This window comes from Canis lupus, chromosome 20 (genome assembly GCF_003254725.2).
Source record: "Canis lupus dingo isolate Sandy chromosome 20, ASM325472v2, whole genome shotgun sequence".
Lineage (NCBI taxonomy): Eukaryota > Metazoa > Chordata > Mammalia > Carnivora > Canidae > Canis > Canis lupus.
In genome coordinates, this window is record NC_064262.1 from 7,125,960 (window position 1) to 7,150,232 (window position 24,273).

Below are 24,273 nucleotides of genomic sequence, written 5' to 3' on the forward strand. Positions count from 1 at the left end.
GGTTGCTGGGGACTCTGGCAAGTCAGTCCCCTGCCCTCCAGACCCCAAAGGCTGTGGGTATCTCCTGGCAGGAGCCCATGGGGATAAGCAGGCAGCAGAGCTAACTTTCCAAAGGGAGGCCTGGGCTCCAGAGCAGAGACCCTTGTTTTCCTTCCTGGGCCTCCCCATCAGGTCCCAAGCCAGACCATGGCAACGCACCATGGCAGACACTTCTTGCTTCTAGATCCTAAGAGCTCCAGTACAGGATGAGTGCTAGTCTGAAAGGATGCTCTGTATGTAGCAGTTGGGGGGCCTTTCATGCAGCGTGTCCACTTGTGCAGCGTGTGCCTGGTTCAAGGCCCAGGTTCTGACTCCTCAGTTCCTAGATTCCCACCTGAGCTCAATCACACCATGGGGACGTGGGCCAACTCAGGAATAACCCTGACCTCTCTTTCACAGTAAGTCCAGAATGCAAAAGGATAGACCATGTGCCCCAGCTTTTTATCTGTACCAGGGGACCCAAAAACTTCAAGATCCTTCTGCCTTTTTGCCAAGGCAGAGGTAGCTGACGTGAACTGGCTAGGCTAGCTGGTATAAGCAGGTGATGGCCACCAAGGACAAACAAGGGAGAAGAGAAGGGCAGAGAGTCTGCATAAGGAAGGCTGGAGTAGATAGCTAGGGCTACCCTGGGGATCAGCCACCATGGCCTGCAGGGTACTTCTAGGTGCCCTTGCTGTCACCACTCCATCCACATGCCTTTGTCACAACCTCCTTCAGTGGAGATGAAATTATTCCTTCCCCACTCCATCCCCAGGGCTCTGCACTCCCTTTTCTTATATACGACTGCTCTGGTACCTTCCTTTTTAAGGATGCCCGCTTGCTCTTCCACCCTGAGACCCCAGACACTCACTATCTCCTCCAGCCTGACCTCTCCTGGGCACTTGTTTAGGAGAGGAATTATGACCTAGCCTCTCTTCTCATGGAACTTCAGCCCCAAACTCAGCCTCCCAGACACCAGGCAGCTGAGGGTTGCAGGAGGGAAGAAAGACGGGGGGTAGCTAGAACTTTTGGGGCAACTTCCAGTGCCTTCTGGTGGAGAACTTCCCATCTCCATCCTCACAGGTGCCAACTCAGGGACGCAGTATGCACTGCCCCCTGACCCCACTGCTCCAGGGGCTCCAGCACAAGGTTAAGGTTTTACCAGAAAGAAATAGTTGTGGCCCAGGCAGCTGGTAAGATGCAAACAATGACTTATACAAAGCACACTGGGCAGCCAGTAGTGAGGGAGGACAAAGGAGAAAGGAAATGCTTCATGCTGGCAGCAAGATGGGGTGCCTCTCCCCCTGCAGTGGGGTGGGGTGGGGAGGATGCCTCTGTCTGGCTGCACCACTGATCAAAGGCACATCAAGGGAGGAGGCAGGGCCTGGGCCTGTGAACACATGCAGCTTGCACGCCATCTTCAAGGGGCCTCTGCCCCCAAACCTCCCCCACAGCTCCCCTCCCCCCCCAACTAAGATGCTCTGGGCTGCAACTGACAAAAGGGGGCCTGAAAAATGGCCTCTTGTTTTGGAACCTAGATCTGGGGGAAAAGACAGGCTGACACAGCAGGCCTGCACTCAGAGAAGCCCTGAGGAGGCACTCAGCCATTCCTAAGGTCACTGGTCCAGGTACCAAGCATATAGTTAACTCCTCAAACACAAAGATACAGGGCTATATAGGACGCCCTGGGGGTGGGAGGAGCATACCCGGAGGGTTGTCATCTTAAGGGAAGCATAAATGGTAAGCAGAGGAGAAGGGGGGTTGCTAAGAGCAGCTTCCAGGCTCGGGGGAGAAAGAAGAGAAAAGAAGTTCAAGGTTGCAGCTCCCCTCCACCTGGGGAGGTGCAGACCTCAGGTGACAACACTCAGTGGCAGGGACACTCCATGACAATCCACCTGAGGAAAGGCTGCTCCTTTCCACCTTCCCACCAGGAGCTGAATGGGCCTTCAAGGCCAGAAGAGAGGGACGGGGGCAGGCAGGGGGAGAAGGAATGCTTCCTGGGGGACAAGAGTCTCAAGCCATCCCCTGGGGTAGAAGAGAGAAACTGGGAGCCCTGTCCTCGCCACCACACCAGGGGAGACTGGGTGGGAGAGCCTTGGCCCGTGTACAGGATGAGCAATAGGCAGGCATTTAACATGTTTTCAAGCAAGTTCTAATGATACGAGAAAGTTGTCAGAAAGGGATATGTTAAGAGAGAAAACAAAACCATGTGCCCCAATCACATTCACCTGTGGTTAAAAAAAAAAAAAAAAAAAAGCTAGAAAGAGCAACACCGAAGAATAACCTCCAAGTGGTGGAGTCATGGGTGCCAATTTTATTCTTTATTTTGGAGCTTTTCACAAAGCTCACATAGCACTTTTGGGACCAGAAGACAACGCAGCCTGCAGAGCCCTGAGGGCCCCTGGGGGTGAGTGCACTGGCTGTGGAAGTGCCCACTGGCACCGTCAGAAACCTCAGGCCAGGAGGAGAGGCTGCCCCTGTAGCCATGCACTCCTTGTGAGCTTTCCATGGGAGACCCCAGAATTCCCAGCCCCCCCGCACCGGCTGCCCAATGTCTCCCCTGTGATGGGTCTGGACAGTGGGCCTTGGAGCCCTGCTATATTTAGTGCCTGCCCTTTGGAGGTCCCTAAAGGAGTACCAACATCTGAGAGCTCCAACGAATGTTTATTGCCGGAGGACAAGGGAGCAACGGAGGGCTGAGAGGGGTCAGTCGAGTCCAAGGACTGATGGGGAGCAGCCTGGTTTCTGGGCTCTCAACTCCTCATCATCAAGTGACATTCAAAGGCAAAACTTCCAAAATAGCAGCAGCAGCCCCAGAGAATGACTAACAACAGGGTGTGTGTTCCATGCTTCAACTTCTCTACTTAGTTTGGGGAGTAGTGTGGATTTATTTTGGGGATGGAGGGGAGGAAGGGGACGTGTGGGAGAAGGCAGCCGGGCCCCAGGCTTGTTTGCTTTCTTCCCAGCTTCAAAACACATTTTTCAAATTAGGTGGTAAGAATACAGGGCAATTTCTGTGGCACCAACATACTTTCTTTCAAGATATGATTTATATGTTTGGCCCACATTTTAAATGAAATGGTTATTGAGATAAATGGCCATGCTGGAGGCTGCAAAATGGTTTCCATTATGTAGTTCTTCTTTTTCAGTTCCTTAGAAAACTTTCTGAAAAGTGCCCCTGTAAAAAGGCAGACACTTTAGCATCTTTGTTCTCTACCTCAAGGGGCTTTTGGGGTCAATACTGGAGAAATGGTGAAGGAAAGGGAGAAACGGGTGAGAGCTCAGAACTCCAGAGTGAGGTGAGGGCAGGATATAAACATATATAGACTTTATGTGGTAAGAGATAATTTTGAGACTTTACATAATGCTAAGGCAGGGGACCTAGAAAACCATGAGAGGGCCCTGATTCAGTCCCTGGCAGACATTCAAGAAAATGTTTGGTATCCCTGCACGGAGTCCTCTGTGCACCCCCAGGAGAGACAGTGCGGTGAGACAGACACCCACCCCTGACCTTGTACAAAGGTGCAGGATCAAACCGTAAGGCACTGAAGTAAGGGCAAAAAAGAGTAGAGGAGCAGAAAGAGACCCACACATACACTGGGCCAACTGACTTTCAACAAAGATGCCAGAGTAATTCTAGGAGGAAGGGAGAGTCTTTTCAACAAATGGGGCTGGTACAATTAGGTACTCATGTGGAGAAAAATGAACCTCAACCCTTACTTCAAACCATACACAGAAATTAACTTAAAATGAATCAAACATGGATGTACATGTAAAAGTATAAAACTTCTAAAAAAGAACATAGAAAAATTCATGAGACAGAGAATCCTTAGATACTAAAAGTATGAACCATAAAATAAAAAACAAATAAACTTGACTTCGTCAAAAATCAGAACTTTTTCTTGCTTAAAGACAGTAAGAAAATGAAAAGGCAAGCCAAAGATATAGAGAGAATATATGTCGTACGTATACCTGACAAAGGACCTATGTCCAGAAAATGTAAAGAACTCTTACAAACCAATAATAAGGTAAGCAACCCAATGGAAACTGTGGCAAAAGGTTTGAGAGAAATGTCACAAAAAGAAGATATATAGATGGCAAATAAATACATGAAAGGATGTTCAGCATCCATTGTCATCAGAGGACTGCAAGAAAAAAAAACACAAGCTACCACCATATACCCAGCCAACTAGCTAAAATGCAAGACCACCAACTAAGTGCTGACCAGGAGACAGAGCAACCTGAACTCTCAAGTGCTGCCAGTGAGAATGGCAAATAGTATGGCTACTTTAAAAATCAGTTTGATAGTTTCTTAAGAGATTAAATGTATACTTATATTAAAACCCAGCAATTCCAGTCCTAGGTAAATCACTTAAGAGAAATGAAAAGATACGTCTGCACAGAAACTTGTACTTAAGCACACATTGGAGCTCCATTTCTAACAGTCCCAAACTGGAAACAATCCAAATGCTCAACAATAAGCGAGTGAACAGACAATTATGGTGTATTCATAAAACAGGATACTATTCAGCAGGGAAAAGGGACAAACTACTGAGACATGCAAACACATGGATGGATTTCAATAATATTACAGCTGAGCAAAAGAAGCCAGACAGAAGAGAACTTAGTATGTATGATTCAAAAAAATTAATCCTAAAATTTGTATGGAACCACAAAAGACCCCAAAACAGCCAAAGCAATCATGAGAAAGAAGAACAGAGCTGGAGACATCATACTTCCTGATCTCAAACTGTAACATAAAGCTAAGTAATTACAACAGTGTAGTACTGGCATAAACATAGCTACCTAGAGCAACAGAGCAGAATTGAGAGCCCAGAAATAGACTTCCACTTTGATGGTCAACTAATTTTTGACAAGGGTGCCAAGAACACTTAATTGGGGAGGGTAGTATCTTCAACAAATGGCACTGAGAAAATTAGGTAATCACATGCAAAACAGTGAAGCTGGATCCCTACCTCACACCGTTTATAAACATTAACTCGAAATGGATTAAAGACTTAAACACAAGACCTCCTACAGTAAAACTCCTACAAGAAAACATAGGAAAGAAGCTCCTTGATTGTTGGTCTTGGCAATGATTATTTTAGATGTGACACCAAAAGCTCAAAAGCAACAAAAACAAAACTCAACAAGTGAGACGTCATCCAAAGAAATTTCTGCACAGCAAACCCAACAAAACAGAAAACAACAACAACAACAACAACAACAACAGCAAAAACCTGTAAAATGAGAAGGTAACCTATGGAATGGGAGAAAATATTTGCAAGCCATGTATCAGATAAGAGGTTAATATCCAAAATATATATTAAAAAACCTCCTATAACTCAATAACAATAAATTAAACAATCTGATGACAAAATGGACAGAGGAACTAAATAGACATTTTTCCCAAAAAGACACCAACAAGTACATGAAAAGGTGCTGGACATCATTAATCATAAGGTAAAAGCAAATTGAAACAGCAATGAGATACCACCTCATAGCTGTTAGGATAATGATGTTCAAAAAGATAAGAGATTAAGTATCCTTGAGAGTGTGGAGAAAGGGAACCCTTACACACTGCTGGTGGAAATGCAAGCTGGTGCATCCACTATGGAGAACTGTGTGAAGACTCCTTTAAGAATTAAAAACATAGGGATCCCTGGGTGGCGCAGCGGTTTGGCGCCTGCCATTGGTCCAGGGCGTGATCCTGGAGACCGGGGATCGAATCCCACGTCGGGCTCCCGGTGCATGGAGCCTGCTTCTCCCTCTGCCTGTGTCTCTGCCTCTCTCTCTCTCTCTCTCTCTCTCTCTCTGTGTGACTATCATAAACAAATAAAAAATTAAAAAAAAAAAAGAATTAAAAACATAACTACTATTTGATGTAGCCATCCCACTCCTGGGTATATATCCAAAGGAAACGAAAACATGATATCAAAGAGATTGATGCACTCACCCCCATGCTCCCTGCAGCATTATTCACAATAGTCAAGCTACAGAAACAATCTGAATGTCTGTCACCAGATGAATGGATAAAGAAGATGTGGTATAGAAACACAATTGAATTATTATTCAGCCATGAGAAAGAAGGAAATCCTGGCATTTGTGACAGCATGGATGAACCCTGAGGGCATTATTCTAAATGAGGTAAGTTGGAGAAAGACAAATACTTTATGATACCTCTGATATGTAAAAAAAAAAAAAAAAAAAAAGCCCAACTCATAAATAAGAGAGTAGAATGGTGGTTACCAGGGGCTGCGGGGTGAGGAAATGGTGGGAGGGAGGTGGTTTAAGGGTACAAACATGCAACCAGTAGATGAATGAGACCCAGAGATCTAATTCACAGCACAGTGATTAGAGTCAACAATGCTATATTACACACTTTAAGGCTAAGAGACTAGATCTTAATTTTCCCCACCATGAGAAAGAAGTAATTCTAACTTGGTAGAGGAGTTAGCCAACATTAAGGTGGTATCCTTATTGCCATATATCAAAGTATCAAATCAACATTGCACACCCTAAACTTACACAGTTGTATGTCTTGACAAAAATAAAAAATAAAAAGTAAAACAAAAAATATGGTTTCATTTGTATGGAGCCCTAAAAAATATAAGTGGGATCTATAATGACACAAAGCAGACCCTTGGTTGCCTGGGGCTGGGTGTGATTTGACTATGAAAGGCCCCAAGTAAATCTTTACCTTTTGGGGTGATAGAAATTGTCCCTATTTTGTGGTAGTAGTTATATAGGTATGTGTAAGGCTGCCAAAACTCATAGAAATGTACGCTTTTACATATATTTTATTACATGTGAATTACAATAAATAAGAAGTTTGATCTTTTAAAAATTCAGCAAAACGGCTAAAAAGGAGGAATTCACAAAATATAAATACATATTTATAAGTTTCAAAAAATATAATAGAGGAATACTGTCCTTTCCCAAATGGCAAAGGGCTGGCAATCCTAAAGGGGGACCCCATTTCTACCCTTTTAGTTCTGACACTGTTTCCCAGACATTTTATCTAGAAGTTGTGTTTCTGAGTCGCTTTAGGTGGAACAGAATCATCACAATCCAGCATTCCCTCGCTTCTTCAGCTAAATGGCATGCCTTCTCTCCCCCTGCATCCTACATGGGGCTCACCTTTAATCACCAAGCAACATCAAATCACTTGGCTCAAGAGCTAAGAGCTCTGCCTTTGAAGTTAGATTTCCTGGATGGTGTCCCTGCTCTGCCACTTGCTAGCTGTGTGACTTTGGGCAACTTGCTTAATCTCTCTGTGGTTGTTTTTCTCATCTGAAAAACAAAGCCAAACTGTATCTCCCGAATAGGGTTGTTGTAATAATTAAATGAAACACATGAGTAGGTGCTGTTATTTGAAATTATTGAGAATACAACTTTACAACCTGAAGAAAAAAAAATCCCTGTTCATATAATTAACATTTTTTATAAGATCTTGGAAGTTGTAGGTAATTGATCTCATACAATAGCCTAAATAAAGTTCTTCATGCTAAAAATAACATGAAGCGATTTCCTCTTTTCTGTTGTCCTTTCAGGATGAGGACATCTTAGATGATATTCCTTCACTCACTCACAGGCACAAGAATTATTAAGTGCTGATTCTGTGTCATATTCAAATAGGACTCAGAGAGGACAGATGACTTGCCCAGGGTCACACAGCCAGTAAACAGCAGAGCTAGGATTCAAACCCAGGTCTTTGTGGTTCCATGCCTTGTCTTCCCTTCTCCACTGCAGCTTCTGGCAAACAGGTCTATTTCGAGGCTCCATGTGGGAGTCTTACCAAGAGAACTATCCCCTGAAGGGCAGGCAGCTGTATGATAGCATCTTTGCTGGCCTTCCTGACGCAGCTGCAGGTCATGGCTGAGGGGCAGCATCACCCAACCCGTCCCCTAGGCTTTCTATTATCATTAATCCAAACACAGCCCCTGTGCTCTGTATGACACTGTGTTTCTAGGATTGCCAATACCTTACCTTAGGTTCCCATGACACTCAGGGATGTCAGCCAGCCCTAGTCTGCACTGTTTCTCCTAGCTAGGTGGGCCACAGAGGCCATCTGGAATCACACACCAGTACCTGCTGGCCCTCCCTCCACCATTCCTGGGCCCCTGCTATGTTCAGGGCTGCAGCTTGGCTCAGTGACATGGGGTATGAAGGAAACAGCACCGGCCCTGGGGTAAGGCTCCATCACATTTCAGCTCTATGATCTTAAGCAAGGTGACTTAATTTCTGAGACTCGATTTCTATCATCGACCTCTCAAAGGTCACCAAGGGTCAATAAAATAATGATTGGAAAGCACTAGCCCAGAACCTGGCACTGAGCATATCCCTAGGAAATGTTCAAGGAATCTGGTTCAACTGTGCTGAGGCTGCAGGAGCAGAGTAGAGTGGGGATTAAAAACACCTCTTGGCTACTGACTAAGGGCTTCATAGGGGAATTTGGTTTGTCTTATAACACCCCTCCTGCTACAGCCAGACCCTTGAGGGAAAATGGGCCTGAGTGGTCAGGAGGAAAAATAGAGTTCTTTATATGGAGGAGCATCCATCCATTTAACCATGCATCCACTCAACAAACATTTATGGAACACCCCTGTGCAGCAGGCACTATGCTAGGCGCTGGGTGCTCAGTAGCCATCAGGAAGGCCCCCACTCTTGCAGGTCCCTGTTTGTGTGAAGCCGACATTCTAGTGCAGGCAAACAAGAGACTAGCACAAAACCAGATCCAAGAAAATAGCTCCAAGACCTTTAAGCACCAAGAAGGAAAATAAACACAGAGTGAGAGGTGGAATAACAGAGGAACACTTACTTTAGACAAGGATTTTGAGTCGAGCCTCTTGGAGGTGACATTTAAGCTGAGATCTGAAAGATGGGAAGGAGCCAACCCATTAAAGGGCAGAGGGAGGGTGGCTAAGGATGGAGGAAACAGCAGGTGCAAGACCTACAGGCAGGAGGGGGTGTGGCGTGCTCCAGAGGGTGACAGCAGAGCACGTGGTTGGGAAAAGCCCCAGGCAGAGTCATGGGAAGTCTTCCATCACAGGGTCCATGGTGAAGAGTCTCGGTTTATTCTAAACCACTGAACTTACGCAAGAAGTGACATGATCATAGTACCAGGAGAAATGGAGTGCAGTGTGCATATCTGAAGTATATTTTGGAGGGATAATCAGCATATTCATAAACACCTAAGATCAGAATTGTAAAATGTCAGAGCTGGAGATGATCTTACATGTGTCAGGTTCAGCTCCCACTGTCACAGAGGGGGAAACTGAGGCCCAGAGACCCTTCTGGGCATGGCCTCAGTGAGGTCATAGGCAGAGCTAGGTCTAGAACCCTGAACTACCAGGGTGGTCCTGCGCTCTCCTAAGTCAGAGCCATGGGCTCCGGCTGGGTCCACGCCTGTGGAAACAGAGGTGAGAGGGTCCCCTCTCCATGGACTCCCCCTTTCGGAGTGTACTCACACAGAAGTTTACTCTGAAAACAAGGGCAGCGACCTCCACAGAACACAAACATCCTCCCTAGGTGTGCATGAAACTCGGCACTTTTCTTGGGAAAGGGAAGTTTTGACTTTCTTCCTCTGCAGTCCCAGGGAAGGTCCTGGGAAGGCACTGACCTATTCTGAAATCCAGGCTCCACGGGCAGGATGGAACAAAAGGAGTCCATGATGATGGTCACTGCTGATGGAACAGGGTGGGCACACTTCCTCGAGCCCACATGGGTAGGGCTAATTGGGCCAGCCAAGGGCTTATGAGGAGATGGCTAGTCTTTAAAGACTAAGAGCAGTAAGAGCAGTCTTTAAAGACATTTCTTTTGCAACCTAATTTATCCCTAGTGAGCTATTTCAAATGCACTGGAAGGCTCTCAGTTCCTCTCCAGTCCTGCTCCAGTGGGCCCTAGGGCAGACCTTCCAAACTCCTCCTACTGGCTCGGCTGGCCTTGACCTACTCAGCAAAGAGGGGAAATCTCTCATCCCCACTGGCCAGTCTTGAGGCCTTGTCCCTCCTGACCCAAGAATGGAGGCCCAGCCCATGGCCAGGCATGGCGGCCAGGCTCGGCATTGGTTTGGCCAGGGGCTCTGCTCATCCCATATGGAACTGCTTTTTTCCCTCTGAAGACGTTAAACTTTGGGGCTCATTTTTTGTGGGCTCAGCAGAAATTCTTTGAAAAGGACTGATGTGATTTCACCATGAGAGTGAGTATACAAGATTACTAGGAGCCTTGGTCCAGGGGAGTTCCAAAGTACTCTGGGAGGCATGACAGAGCACATTCCATAGCTCTCCCAGGAGGCAAAGCCCAGCCTCATCCCAGGCTCCCCCAACCTCTGTGCCAAAGAGCCTGGGCCTGGAGATTTGAAAACTGATAGGGCCAAGCCCTCCTCAGAGAGAGCCCGGGTCTCCAATGCCATGTCTACCTGAAGAGTTGGGTCCTCCCACTGGGTTTTCAGCAATCATCTCAGTCTGGCCCAAGGGCTCCCAATAAAGGCCACTGTCCTGTCATCACCTCCCCAAATCTGCGAAAGAAGGCTCGCTCTGAATCTCCTCTTACACACATGCTCTTTTACCTGCTCTTGGAGGGGCTGATGCAGGAGACTTTCAGGGTGACAGAAGTTGGGGTTCTATGCTAGGGCCTTGGACATAGTGCTAGGTATCACTAGGGACACAAGGAGGACTGGGATGCCCCCTTCCCCCTGACCTGGCAGCCTGGAAGATCATGCACACCTTGGATAATACTAGCCAGGGTTTCTAATAGATGGGCCCAGGGGAATGTTCTGAGTCAGAGGATGCAGAGGGCTAGAAGCTAAGCTAAGCTAAGGCTCTGCATGGGATGTCTGGATCTAGAACCCAAAAGGATGGAACATTCCAGAAGGAATGCCACCATGGCTGAGAAGGAGGACTCCAAGCAAGGCAGCCAAGGAAGAAATCATTTGGCCCTTTACAGAAGGCTTCCTGGAGGAGGTGAATGAGGATGTGAACTCACACAGTGAGTGAGGATGTGAACTGGTAGCATAGATGGACAATACAGGGAAACAAAGGCACTAGGTAAGGAGGTTTAGGAAGAGGGCTGACGGCCAGCTAGAGTAGAGACCCTGTTAGGAAGTAAGGAAAGGAAAGGCAGGTTGGCTCAGGCCCCTGAGTGGCGGCGGAGAGGGACACTAGAAAGGTCCCAAGGTAGCCAGGTATGTGATGGCAGGCAGTGACTGGGTCTCTGTTCCCCAGGTGCTCAGCAACACAGGAGATGGAGCCAGGTGAGAATAGCTTCCTGCTGTGGGTTGAAGAACATCTTCTGAGAAGCAATAACCCATCAGACCTGGCTGGGTCATTCTGGGCTTTACCACAGGCCTGCTAACAAAGGGTGTGCAGCAGCTCCCTTAAAGGACAGCAAATAGGAAAGCACAGTGTCCAGGTCCTGCTTGGCAGCACGTAGCCACCCAGCATGAAGGACAGTCATTCAGGAAGGGCTCTTGAGGCCTTCCAATTCCTAGGCTTTGGGCAGAGGCCTTCTCCTCTGTGAGACAGTCCAACCCCCAGAGCAACACAGGGCCTCTGTTCCAAGACAAAATGCATGCTGAGGTGACACCAACCATGCCTTTCTTTACCTTGGCAATCTCATGCCCACACCTAAATATAGATGCTTGTGCAGAACATCTGCCTGCTGCCACAGAATCAGTGAAGTTTAACTTACAGCAGAAGGGCACAGTGTTAAGACTCTAGAAGCTTTTCGCTATGTGTTGTTAGAATCCCAAGTTCCTTTTTTGTTCAGACTGAACATCCTCAGCAGGTGAAGATGGGGGACAGCCATGCCAACTGGATAGAGACGCACAGCTTCTCACCGGGAGGGAGGAGAGGACATGGAGCCCCAAGGAACCCAGCCTGAGGCTTTCTTCTCTGGTCATTACTTTTCCAGCCCCAACTGCTCAGAAGTATTGAAATTCTTGAGTGGCTACACATTTCTGATGGTGGGAAACCTGAATCTTACTATACCCTACAAGTTTTTTTAAATTGTCATAACTTGGAAGAGCTTAAAAATTTAAGAACAGGAAAGAAGGGTAGTTCAATCTCTTCAAAAATACATTTTTAGTGGCGCTTGAGTGGCTCAGTCAAACATCTGTCTTCAGCTAAAAGTCATGATCTCTCAGGGTCCTGGGATCAAGTCTTGCATTGGGCTCCCTGTTCAGTGGGGAGTCTGCTTCTCCCTCTGCCCCTCCCCCTGCTCATGCTCTCTCTCAAATAAATAAAATCTTTTTTTTTTTTTTAAGATTTTATTTATTTATTCATGAGAGACACACACACACAGAGGCAGAGACACAGGCAGAGGGAGAAGCAGGCTCCATGCAGGGAGCCCTAGGTGGGACTCGATCCCGGGTCTCCAGGATCACACCCTGGGCCAAAGGCAGGCGCTAAACCACTGAGCCACCCAGGGATCCCCAAATAAATAAAATCTTTAAGAAAATACATTAAAAAAAATCCACTTTAAAAACAATTCCGTGTTTCCCCGCTTCTAGTTTCTTTCGTTTTTTTCTCTTTTCTTAGTTTGTTGATAAACACCAGGCATTAAGTCCAGAAGGCTGCATTTTGGTTAACAAAGAATAAACCAATGACTGTGGCTTCAAAAACTCAAATCTTTAAAGAATCAGTTCTGTGTCTTCCTTCCTATCTCTTCTCAGGAAGAAGTTTCTAATGACAGTTTTCAGTCTTTTCAGAAGAGTTTCTGCTCCAATGTATTTACGTAATGAGTGACTCTTCACAGAACAGGGCTTTTCTCAGGGGTCCCAAACCACCCTGAGAAGGAGGTAAATGAAAGTTCACACTGGGAACAGCATCAAACCCAAGCAGAAGAATAACACAAAGCAAGCTCATGCATGGGCCTAGCTCTTTAAAATCACACTTAAAAATCACTTTATCTTCCTTAATAAATTATTGCAAGCTGAACTAGGAAAAAAGTCACTCCAGAGGAGGTTTACAATATAAATAACCGCTGAGAGATCATTTTCTTTGTTTTCGTTGGCATGGATCTTGCTGAGTTTAAATGCACATGCACCATGATGATGAAAGGATCCTGGAGAGTAGGGCTGGGGGACCACAGCCCAGTGTGGCCTCCAGAGAAAGAGACCACTCCAGGCAGATCATACCCCCAGGCAGCACTGGGGTGGTGGGGCTTGAGGTCAGTGACTCCAGTGCAGAGCCCTAAGCCCACACCCTCTCTCTCTGCTCTGCACAAGGCACCCCTTTAGGCTGTTCCTGTCTGGGGCCCCTTCTTCCAGCCCTCCCGTCTCAGGCTGGGGCCTGCTCCTCTTCTCCACCCTTCTGGGTAACTCTCCATCTTAGCACTTGGGTACCCAGCTTGAATGAGCCAATTCCAACACTGGGGGCTAGGAGATGGCATACAGACAAATGAATAAAACTCGGGGCCTCTGTCAGAGCCCCTTACTCTCTTAACAGCTCAGCTCGTTTTTCCTGCCTGTTGGGTACTGTGGTAAACACCACTCTTATGTTACCTAGATCCATCCTTAGCCCACAGGGACATGGTACGATTGCTAACTCTGGGAGAGAGGCCAGTGTTCTCAACTATCCATTCCATCTCCCTCTCTGTAACTCCAATTCATCTTTCCAGACCCAGCCCTCTGTTCTTCTCCTCTTTGGGTACCCAGCACAGGGCACCTCTGGTTTACCTGCTGCAGGTGATGTGCTCCAGACCTGGGGCTGCACCTGTTCTCTGTGCCTGCAACTCACATAGTGCTAGTAACTGCTCAATAAATCATAAACCATACATAAATCAGCAGGTCAGCCTCAGCGAATGCTTGTGGAATGAAGGAATAAAAGAACAAGGCACCCTGTGTAAATTCTCTTCTTACCATTTTGATTCTCAAGCACCTGAGGGCAAGACCACCCACTTGTGCCTGCAGGTTCGCACACTGCCTAGCACAGGAGGCTTAATGATGGACCCATCTGTCTGTAGGCACGACATGCAACCTTTCCATTTCTAAGTTTTAACAAGTTGTCGCTTTCTACATGATGATTCTGGGGGAAAATCAAGTAATTAGATTTGATAATTAATTTAAATTGATTGAATGTGACGCTAGCAAAGTGTTTGGAACAGTGCTTGGCACACAAAAGGCACTCAAATGTTAGGTACTATTATTACTATTATTAGTAGGCCTAGTTTTATCTATTTAGGAAGTTTCAAAATGCTCTGCTGTCACAGTGAAGTTTAGTGAAAGCTGACACACAGATTTGTAGACCATTTGACTATTTCTTGGGCTTAAGGATGATTACCAAAGGGTGATACTCTTGATGCCATCCAGAAAAGGCCTGAAGTGGGGCTGTGAGGAAGGTGCTTTGCCTCACCATGCAGATTGCACACATAGGCTTGAGAGGTAAATAAGTGTCAGCATGAAGTGAGAGTGAGGTCCCCTCCTGTCCTCATGTCTTCTCATCTCTCAGGCAGGACAGCAGGCCTAGTCCCCTCCACCTCCCCTTACTCTTCCTTCTCGCTTCCCCTAGGACCCTATCGTTAGCTAGGGACTGTGCGCAGCCGCCTGTTCCCCCAGTGCCAGGCCCTGATAAGGACAAGTGGGTTTTAGGCTTGACTCTGTAGCCTAATAGTTGAGAGCACTGGACCGAGGGAGGTGAACCTGGCTCCACCTAACTCCACAGTCCTGTGGGGAGGGGACGCTCACCCGGACCACCACAGGGAGGAAGGCCGTCGTCATTTTGACGAATAAAACAAATGAGTTACTATTTATCACTAAAGAGAATTGGGGTAAATGGGGGTCACCTGATGGACAGCAGAGTCGGGAAGGCAGAGGAGGGAGCGCATTTTACAATGAGGTCCAGGTTGGGTACCGGTTGGAAATAATTTGATTTTTCTTACATTTCTGTTTTCAACTAAAGGAAATCATTACTTCCCAAATCAGCATCTGAGTTTCTCAGAAAACCAACCAAAGGAGTTCCAGAAGTACTTCTGGGCCAAGACATAACCCAGGTCGTTGTGGCTCCTTAAATTCAAAAGGTGGCACTTCCCTCAAAGTTGATATTAGCATGTTCAGCACATTGGCTGGCAATGCGCTCAACAGGAGGAGGTCCGCACACATACACCAGGAGCTGTTGTTGTGGAGAACATGTGGCTGCTCGCCCTGTGAGCTGCTCTGACAACCAGATTAATTGTTCAGAGAAGACAGTTTGTTGAGTCATGTCTGCGGAGGCGAGAAGGATGTTACAGTCCATCTGTGCTGGCCCTCTCCACATGGGTCATGCAGTCCTTAGGCCTGCCTCAAACCCAACCCCCCAGATCCCTCAGCCAGAGCTAGAGGCACGGCCACAGATGCCAATGCACACCTGCTCCACTGGTTTCAAATTGAAAAGGAGAGAGTATGAGAGAAGGCTGCAGGCTCCTCCTCTCTTGTCAGTCACTGTGAGGGTAAGAACAGGGCAAAGAGCAGGGAGAGAGCCAGTGCCCGAAGGTGACAATGTCACAGAGCTACCTCTGTCCCAGTATCCTCAAAGGGAAATACAAACTCCTTACCCAGGCGGGCTTTTGAGTGTCCCAGAACATGACCCTCAGGATCTTAATTCCTAATCCTTCCTTCCTCCCCCATCATGTGCCCTCTTGTCTAGCTATGCTGGATGTACTGTCACCTGGATGTACCATTCCCTGCTTTCAAGGCAGTATTTTTCTCACCAAAATGTCCCCCAGGCAGGCCCACTTTTTGCAATTCTATCTGTTTTGCAGAAAGCCCTCTTCTACCTCCCTTGTCCCCACTGACAGTCTGACTGCTTGTGTAGTTATGGGAGTTCAACAACATTCTATTTATGACTTATGTCCTTCAATTGTGACCTCATTCTTGTAATGTTGCTTTTAACTTTTGTTGAAAAGAAATAACAGATCTGAAATGGAGTCACTTGTGCTAAGCCTCACATCAGCAAACCAAGACTTAATACCCAACCTAAGTGCAGTTACAACCTCCCCCCAAATGTGACCTTTAACCAGTCAACTTGGAAATTCCTGGTCAGCACAAGGAGGTAATCTGCTGATAGACCCCTTTCGTTCCCCTGAAGAGGGCATCCTTGCCTAAAACAATGCATCCTTTGCTAATAATTTCCTTTTTGTATGTTTCCTCTCTGCCTTTAAAAAACTTTTCCTTTTCTGCAATTCTTTTTTTTTTTTTTTTAAGATTTTATTTATTCATGAGAGATACAGAGAGAGAGAGAAGCAGAGACACAGGCAGAGGGAGAAGCAGGCTCCATGCAGGGAGCCCAACGCGGGCTCAATTCTGAGACTCCAGGATCACACCCTGGGCCGAAGGCAGGTGTTAAACCGCTGAGCCACCCAGGGATCCCCCTTTTCTGCAATTCAATATAGCTCCTTTCTATTGCTAGATGAAAGGCTGCCTGATTCATAAATCACTCAATAAAGCTAATTAGATCTTGAAAATATACTCAGTTGAATTTCTGTTATTTAACATTTTCTATGTGTACTTTGTATCGTCCCTCCTACTGGACTTGATGTTACACTATGATGTAAAAGACAAACCTTCTGTAGTCTTCTCAAGGTCTCTGATGGTGAATGGCACAGAGGAGGTACATGGCTATCTGACTCACTAAATATTAGTGATAATAAATGACTGACTCTAAGCTCCCTGAAGGCAGGAGAGATGACTTATACTTCTGTAAGGTACGTGCCATTGAAACTTTGATATACCTGGACACATCAGCAGGGGCTGGCACTTGCTGATTTAACAATAGCAGCTCAATAGATACTGGTTGAATGAAGTCAACATTCTTGTGGGCTGAAAATAGGGTTCAGTATAGACAATCTTGTCTTGTGAAATTAGAATGGTAAACAGAGCCTTACTTCATTAATGTGTTGGTTTTCTTTGCTGCATATATTGTATTTCCATAGTCCCCAAGATGAGAAGGTGATAGCAAGCCCACAACTGAAGTAGAAATGAACTCATGGGTGACCCTCAAGTGAAGGGCAAAGTGGGGAAGATATAATGCTTCAAGCCAAAAGGCAAGGAAACAGGATATATGCCAAATCATTTCCCTGTTGCATTTCTGCATAGGTAAGGGTGAAAAATCCTAAAGCTGGAAGGCAGTGTACTGTTTCCAGTGCAGTTGGAAGTCCTTTCTAGGATATAAGTCTCTCAAACTTTGATATGTTTGCTTCCTAAGTAAACTCCGTGGGGTCCTACACTATAACAATTGTGCCTGTGTTCCTTCCCACTCAATCCTTATACACACTGATAATGGTTGTAAGGCATCTGCATAACATGAAAAATAATCCAATGTCAGTGATATCCAGGATTTCCCAAGAATACAAATTCTTAATTACAGGAGATAGTAAGAGACAGGTAGAGGAGAATGACAGTATCTCAGGAATGCAAAGATAGCTCAGCATTTTAAAAAATCTAGTATGTTAGTATATCATACTCCTCATTTTTAGGAAAAATTTAAACATCTTAATAGATCAAGAAAAGTTAACATTCACTCACAATTTTAGCAAAATGGCAAATCTGTAACAAAAGGAAGCTTTCTTAATCTAATAAAACCTATAGTGGATATCATGAAAATGGTAAAACTTTAGAAGCATTCTCAGTAAAGTCAGGAACAATTCAAGGAATCTGCTATTAGTGCTTTGATTTAACATTATTTTGGCAGCCTTAGCCAATGAAATAAAAGAAGAAAAAGCAATGAGGTATACAAAATGGAAAAGAAGAGCCTAAACTACTGTTAGTTGAAAAAGATTTGACATTCTATGTCGAAAATCTAAAAAGATTTGCAGGGGACCCTGACTGGCTCAGTCAGTAGAGTGTGCAACTCTTGATCGTGGGGTTTTGAGTTTGAGCCCCACAAAGGGTATAGAGATGACTTTTAAAAAATCCTTTAAAAATAATAAGAGGCAAATAAAAAATAAACGGATTTTCAGACAAACCGTGAAAACTAATGAGATAGGTCAACAATGTTGGACATATAAGCAATGTACAACAACCAATGGTTTTGCCATATATGGATAATAACCAATTTGAAAAATGTAATGGAGGAAATCAGAGACATTACTAACAATCTCACTGTTTGTAAGTTGGTAATTTAAAAACAAAAGACAAAATTCTACTATTAGTGAAGGTTATGGTCCAAGGTCACAGAATCTCACACTCTGCCTGTGAATTTGGAAAAACGATCAGCAATAATCACATCTGTATCGGCAAGCATTTTATGGTTTACTGAGTATGATATTTATTGTGCACAGTAAGAAATATATTGATAAAAGAAAGAAGAGCTGAGTGGCTGCCAGCAGGTATGCATTTCTTTTTAGGGTGATGAAAATGTTCTAAAATTGAGTGCTAAAAAAAAAAAAAGAAAAAAATAAAATTGCTGCACAACTCTTTGAAAATACTAAAAACTGTTAAATTATACACTTTTAGTGGGCAAATTGTATAATATATGAATTACATCTCAGTAAAGTTGTTACCAAAAAACAATAAACAAACAAAAAGACAAAACAATAATTTCTCCAGGCAAACACATCTTAGAGTTGACAGTAAAGTGACACCTGGTTGGTAAATTTTTCCTAAAAGATATAAAGTCTTTTAAAAATTTTCTACTTTAACCTCATAAGCATCTTTGGAAATACTGTTAGCTCCCTTTGGGCTTTATTTTGTAGTTGGAGAAATTGAAATTCAGAGCCTAGCTCGGTCTGAGAAAGCTTCATGGAGAAAGGGAAACTTTTTTTTTTTAAGATTTTTTTTTTTTAAGATTTTATTTAATATACATGAGACACACAGAGGCAGAGACAGACAGAGGGAGAAGCAGGCTCCATGCAGGGAACCTGATGCGGGACTCGATCCCAGGACCACGGGATCACGACCTGAACCAAAGGCAGATGCTCAACCACTGAGCCACTCAGGTGCCTCAAGAAAGGGAAACTTGAATAGAATCTTGCTTGCCCTAGAAAGTTTTGGGGCATCTAAAGAAAATAGTTCTGGAGGATAAAAGTTGACAGCTTTATTAAAGAAGGAAAAATGTGAATGAGACGATTAAACTAGAAACTCCCTGAAGGCAAGAAATCTCTTTCATCTGTGCCCTTAGTACCAAGTCTGAGTCTCAGGCAAAGGAAGGGTTTAGAAAATATTTCTTTAATATATAAATGAATGGATAAACACCACCAAAAAAGAAATAACATATTTTGGTCTTTGTGACTCCTGGCTACAGCTCCTAAAACTTTTGGAATTTCCTGGGTAACAAGAGCACCTTTTCTTCTAATGAGGTGAGTCTTGGTGGGTTCCTAGATGGCTTTAGGAAGGGGGGCTGGTTCCCAGAAAGACCAACCCATGTTAGAAACTTGGAACTTTCAACCCCATCTGCCATCCTTGTGGGAGGGGAGAGGAGCTGGAGATTTAGAATAATCAATCATGGGCAGCCCAGGTGGCTCAGTGGTTTAGGTTTAGTGCTGCCTTCAGCGTCGGGATTGAGTCCCACGTCGGGCTCCCTGCATGGAGCCTGCTTCTCCCTCAGCCTGTGTCTCTGCCTCTCTCTCTGTGTCTCTCATGAATAAATAAATAAAATCTTAAAAAAAAAAAGAATAATCAGTCATGCCTACATGACAAATCCTTCATAAAAATCCCCTTAAGTATGAGGTTTGGAGAACTTCGGGGTTGAACCCATGGAGGTGCTGGGAAGGTGGCATGTTCCCAGAGGACATGGAAGCTCCACACTTCTTCCCTTGTACCTTGCTCTGTGGTATCTCTTCCATCTGGCTGTTTCTTAGTACTTTTTCTTTCTTTTTTTTTTTTTTAAAGATTTTATTTATTTTAGAAAGAGAGAGAGAGAATGTGAGTAGGGGAAAGGGGAGGGGGCAGATGGAGATGCAGAGAATCCCAAGCAGCTTGGAGCACAACGTGGGACTGTGGATCCCACAAACCTGAGATCACGATTGGGCCGCAACCAAGAGTCCCAGGTTCAACCAACTGGGCCACCCAGGTGCCCTCTGAGTTCTGCCTTTTTATAATAAACCAGTAACTGGTAAGTAAACTGTTTTCCTGAGTTCTGTGAGCTGCTTTAGTAAATCACTGAATCTGGGGACTGGGTCATGGGAATCCCTGATTTGTAAGCCAAATCAGACATAGGTTGTGTGTAACTATTTTCAAGTGGCATCTTAAGTTGGGGTGGGGGGCCGGAGGGGCAGTCCTGTGAGACTGAGCCGTTAACCTGTGGGATATGACACCACCTCCAGAATCAGACTGACTTGCAGGGCAAGTAGACGGTGTCTGCAGAGAACTGGAAAACAGCTCGGTGTGGACGTCTACAAATTTGGAGGACAGAGACATTCTGAGTCGGAACAGTTTTTTCTTTCAATGAGTCTCGTCAGCTAGCACAGTAACGCTGCAGATCCTCAGAATTATCCTGTGAGAGGTGAATCCTATTTCATGTGAAAGGAGATAAAAGCTACAAAGTTTCTCAGTCCCTGGTCCTCTGCTTCAAAATAAGTCTATAATTAGATTTTCCTACTGGATGCATAAAAGATGTTCAATTAACAAACAAGTGAGTACCTATCAAATACTAGGGCAAGGCAGCAAAAATCCCACCGGGGATTTATGGCAAATCTCTTTTGTGTGAAGTCAATCACTCAGAGCAAAGAGGAGGGGTTCTTTTTTCTGTTCCTCAGGAAATAGCTAATGTGAACATGATTTGAACAGACAGAGGAATAAATGTCCCTTAAGTTCCATCCTAAATCCTGAAGCAGCTGAGGACAACACAGAATATGTGGGTTTGTTGCTCTGTCGTTTTCAGCATTTGCTCCCTGATAAACAGTTGTGTTCTTAATGATGTCTAGAGTACAGACCCTTACCTGGAAGATGACAGGATAATGTGGGTGGTGGTGGTGGCTGCTATAGACTCAGAATGCATGGTATTTATTAGTAGTGTTAAAAACAGACTGTATGTTCTTTACTAGAATTCTTCTGCTTTTCTCAGAAACATGCAGCAGCTGCCACCATTTAATGTGACACTTTTCTGTTTCTCTAACATGCCACAGTCAAGGAGACCCTAACCCCATTTTTCAGCTCTCCAATGCACATTTACCCCATGGTGCCAACAGTGGAATGGGCTGCTCTGTCAGAGGCTGGAGGGAAATGCTGGCTTCATTTTATGCTCTTCATCTTAGGTTAACCCAGGGGAGCTGGTTAACTGGGCCAGTCTGCTAACTTGGGGGAGCCTGCCAGGCAATCAGGGGTCGGGCACCCAGAACAGTGGAGAGGTGTGGGGCTCCTTTTGATGGAATCATGCATGTGAGAAAAACAGAATATTTCAAACTGCTTTTGAACCAGACTTTTTACAAACTGTTGCCTGTTTTGGCCTGGGGCTGCATACTTGAAATGATAAAAGCAGTTCTTTCAACTCATTGTTAAATCACAGAATTCCCACAGCTAGTGTCAACATGCAGGGCCTATGCCTGCAGAAAACAAAGGGGTGGGGGTTTGCGCAGAGGTGGGGTGGGGGGCACAAGGTGTTCCAGTTAGAACGAGACAAATGAAAATAGAAGATTTTGTGTCCCACCAAGGCTTCCTTCTCTATCCCTTGCCATGGGTTTGGTTGAATTTTCCCCTTCTTGTCTGGTTTTTCCATGTTAGCTGGATTTAGCAACTGTTGTTTTGGCTGTAATCAGAGATCGAGAATGGTATAATTATTCTAACATCACAAGGTGCAGTTTCATTTCCAGAGCTGACATTTAAAAACCTTTGCCAATATTACCAGAGCACTTCCTTTAGAGTATGTGAAAGGAAATCGGTACCAGGGCGATGCAGTAAATCAGGTTTCACCGAAGCCCTGCCCTCCCAAAGGCAAATCAACATTTAAGGCTCCCAGAGGAATGGCAAAGCAGATTTCCCCATTACGCTAAATCAAACACTGCAGAGTACTTCACCTCTGCCCAAAGGTAGGTTGGGAAACAGTCTTGCATATGGTACAAATTAGAAAGCATCCTCCCCCTTATTCTCTCTAGGCCTGGAGACAAGCTAGATGGATTTGCCTTGCATGCAATGGGTCACCAGGATAGAGGGTAAAATCATTGTAGGGTAAGAGTTTTAGGAAGATTATTTTAACAGAATTGGACAACTCCTCCTCCCATCATCCCTCCACCAAAGAATGAAGAAGGATGGGTACTAATTGTAGTTTATAAGCCAAACATTTACAAACCATTTATAAAACCATCATCAGAATTTCTGGTTGATCCTTACAGCCTGGGGATGTTCTCAGAAAGGACCTGAGATGGGTGTTACAAGAATCAGAGAAAGCATTTCCTATATGACACAAAATGACATCATCAACAATTCCAGGTATTTTACAAAGTATGATCATACAATTTCATTAGCCCTTCTGAAAAAGCACTAAGAGGTCTCAGTGTGTCCATTTTACAGGTGGGGAAACAAGGCAGAAATAGGAAAAGCAAGTGGTTTGAGGTCATATGGCTGGTGGGTGGCCGGCTGGCATTTCACCTCCACCGTTTGATTCTAGATCCAGAGCTGTCCATTAATTTGTGAAAAGATTTGTCCATTAATTTGTCAAAGATTTGTGAAATCTTTGAAACATGAATCAAAACAGTGCAGGTGATCAATGCCTGCCTACATCTCCTGGCAGCCCTGCCCCTGACTAACGTGGGTTGTGCTTGAACACAGGCATGTCAGACTCAGAGTAGAGGACACACAGCGAGCATTCAATAGATTAGTCTGAAGGTTGAGGTTTGTTTGAATTCATTATTCACGGTCACATGGAATTGCCCAGTAAACACTTTTAAAAAGTTGGGTGGGCCATTTTGATAGAATTTAATCTAAATTCCTTGAACACCATGTCTGTTACCTTGGGGAATGACTGCCCCTGTTCCGAGCCCCTCCCAGCCCTGTAAAGACACTCATAGGAGAGGTGTGTCATGGCCTTGCCCATCCCCTGCTGATTCAGTTGGCCAACCTGCAGAGCTGTGAACTCTGTGAGGTTCATTGTTCCTCTTTGAGTACCAAGTTCTGAGCTTATTTAGGAATTCCCCAGTGTCTCCTAGCACAGGAACTGTGTATGTAGCCAGCACACAAAAGGATGGTAGGCTCCAAAAATACTCGACTCTTGGTTTCAGGAAGTCAGGGTTCCCTGACATTCCACCAAAGATAAGTGCTAGTCTCTGCTGTAGCTTAACCCTTCCATTGGAAAGTTTTCAAGCAGAAGATAAGCAGATAAAAGGAGGTGAATGGGTTTAGGAGGCATAAAAATCTCCTCCTCCCAAGAATAACTGCTGAGTTAAGAGCTCCTGCTATGGGGATGGACCCCTCTGAAGTGGAACTCTGGCTCAACCACTATTAGCTAATTACCTGGGGGCAAGTCACATAAGCTCTCAGCCCCTCAAGTGTCCCTTTTATTTTTTTAAATTTTTAAAAAATTTTATTTATTTATGATAGTCACACAGAGAGAGAGAGAGAGGCAGAGACACAGGCAGAGGGAGAAGCAGGCTCCATGCACCAGGAGCCAGACGTGGGACTCGAGCCCAGGTCTCCAGGATCGTGCCCTGGGCCAAAGGCAGGCGCTAAACCGCTGCACCACCCAGGGATCCCCAAGTGTCCCTTTTAAAACAATGAGAGTAACAATGGTAGCTATCTCACGCAGTTGTGGTGAAGACCAAGGACATAAAGGGCCACTTGACACACAAAGGTTTTTTTTTTTTTTAATATTTTATTTATTTATTCATAGAGACACACAGAGAGAGAGAGAGAGAGAGAGAGAGAGAGAGAGAGAGGCAGAGACACAGGCAGAGGGAGAAGCAGGCTCCATGCAGGGAGCCTGACATGGGACTTGATCCCGGGTCTCCAGGATCACACCCTGGGTTGCAGGCAGCGTTAAACCGCTGCGCTACCGGAGGTGCCCGACACACAGCTGTTACTACTCTGTTACTGTTGTCATCAGAAACCAATCTAGAGTCACTAAATGCATGGATAATTCCCCACAAAGCTTCCTGGAATGGCCATGCAAAGTTGATCCTCTGGCAGGCTCTGGCAAGGGATTAGAAAGAAGAGACTGGGTGCAGAGTCTTGTGTTAGAAGGTCTTCAATGTCCCGTATGTAGCTTGCTCCTGCCTGCTGTCCTACTATTCTGCGTGCCTTTCTTCTCATCTAGAATGTGTGACTATTCTTCTCCCTGACAGCACGTCCATAATCTCGGAGACTGAGTCGCCACCTCTGTGACGCTGTTCTCAGCCACCCTTTCCCAAGCT

At 45.1% G+C, this 24,273-nt stretch overlaps 1 protein-coding gene and 2 long non-coding RNA genes across 10 annotated transcripts in view; 1 reads left to right on the forward strand and 2 right to left on the reverse strand.

Annotated features, from left to right (window-relative positions):
* ATG7 (autophagy related 7) overlaps window positions 1–24,273 on the reverse strand; it is a 239,146-nt gene that overhangs the window by 11,102 nt on the left and 203,771 nt on the right. The gene's annotated exons all lie outside the window — the stretch shown is intronic.
* Window positions 14,863–15,829, reverse strand: LOC125753169 (uncharacterized). Its single transcript, XR_007404317.1, has 2 exons — window positions 15,706–15,829; window positions 14,863–15,220 (listed from the first exon to the last, which is right to left on the reverse strand). It is a non-coding gene; the product is annotated as an uncharacterized LOC125753169 (long non-coding RNA).
* Window positions 15,859–16,462, forward strand: LOC125753168 (uncharacterized). Its single transcript, XR_007404316.1, has 2 exons — window positions 15,859–16,046; window positions 16,199–16,462. It is a non-coding gene; the product is annotated as an uncharacterized LOC125753168 (long non-coding RNA).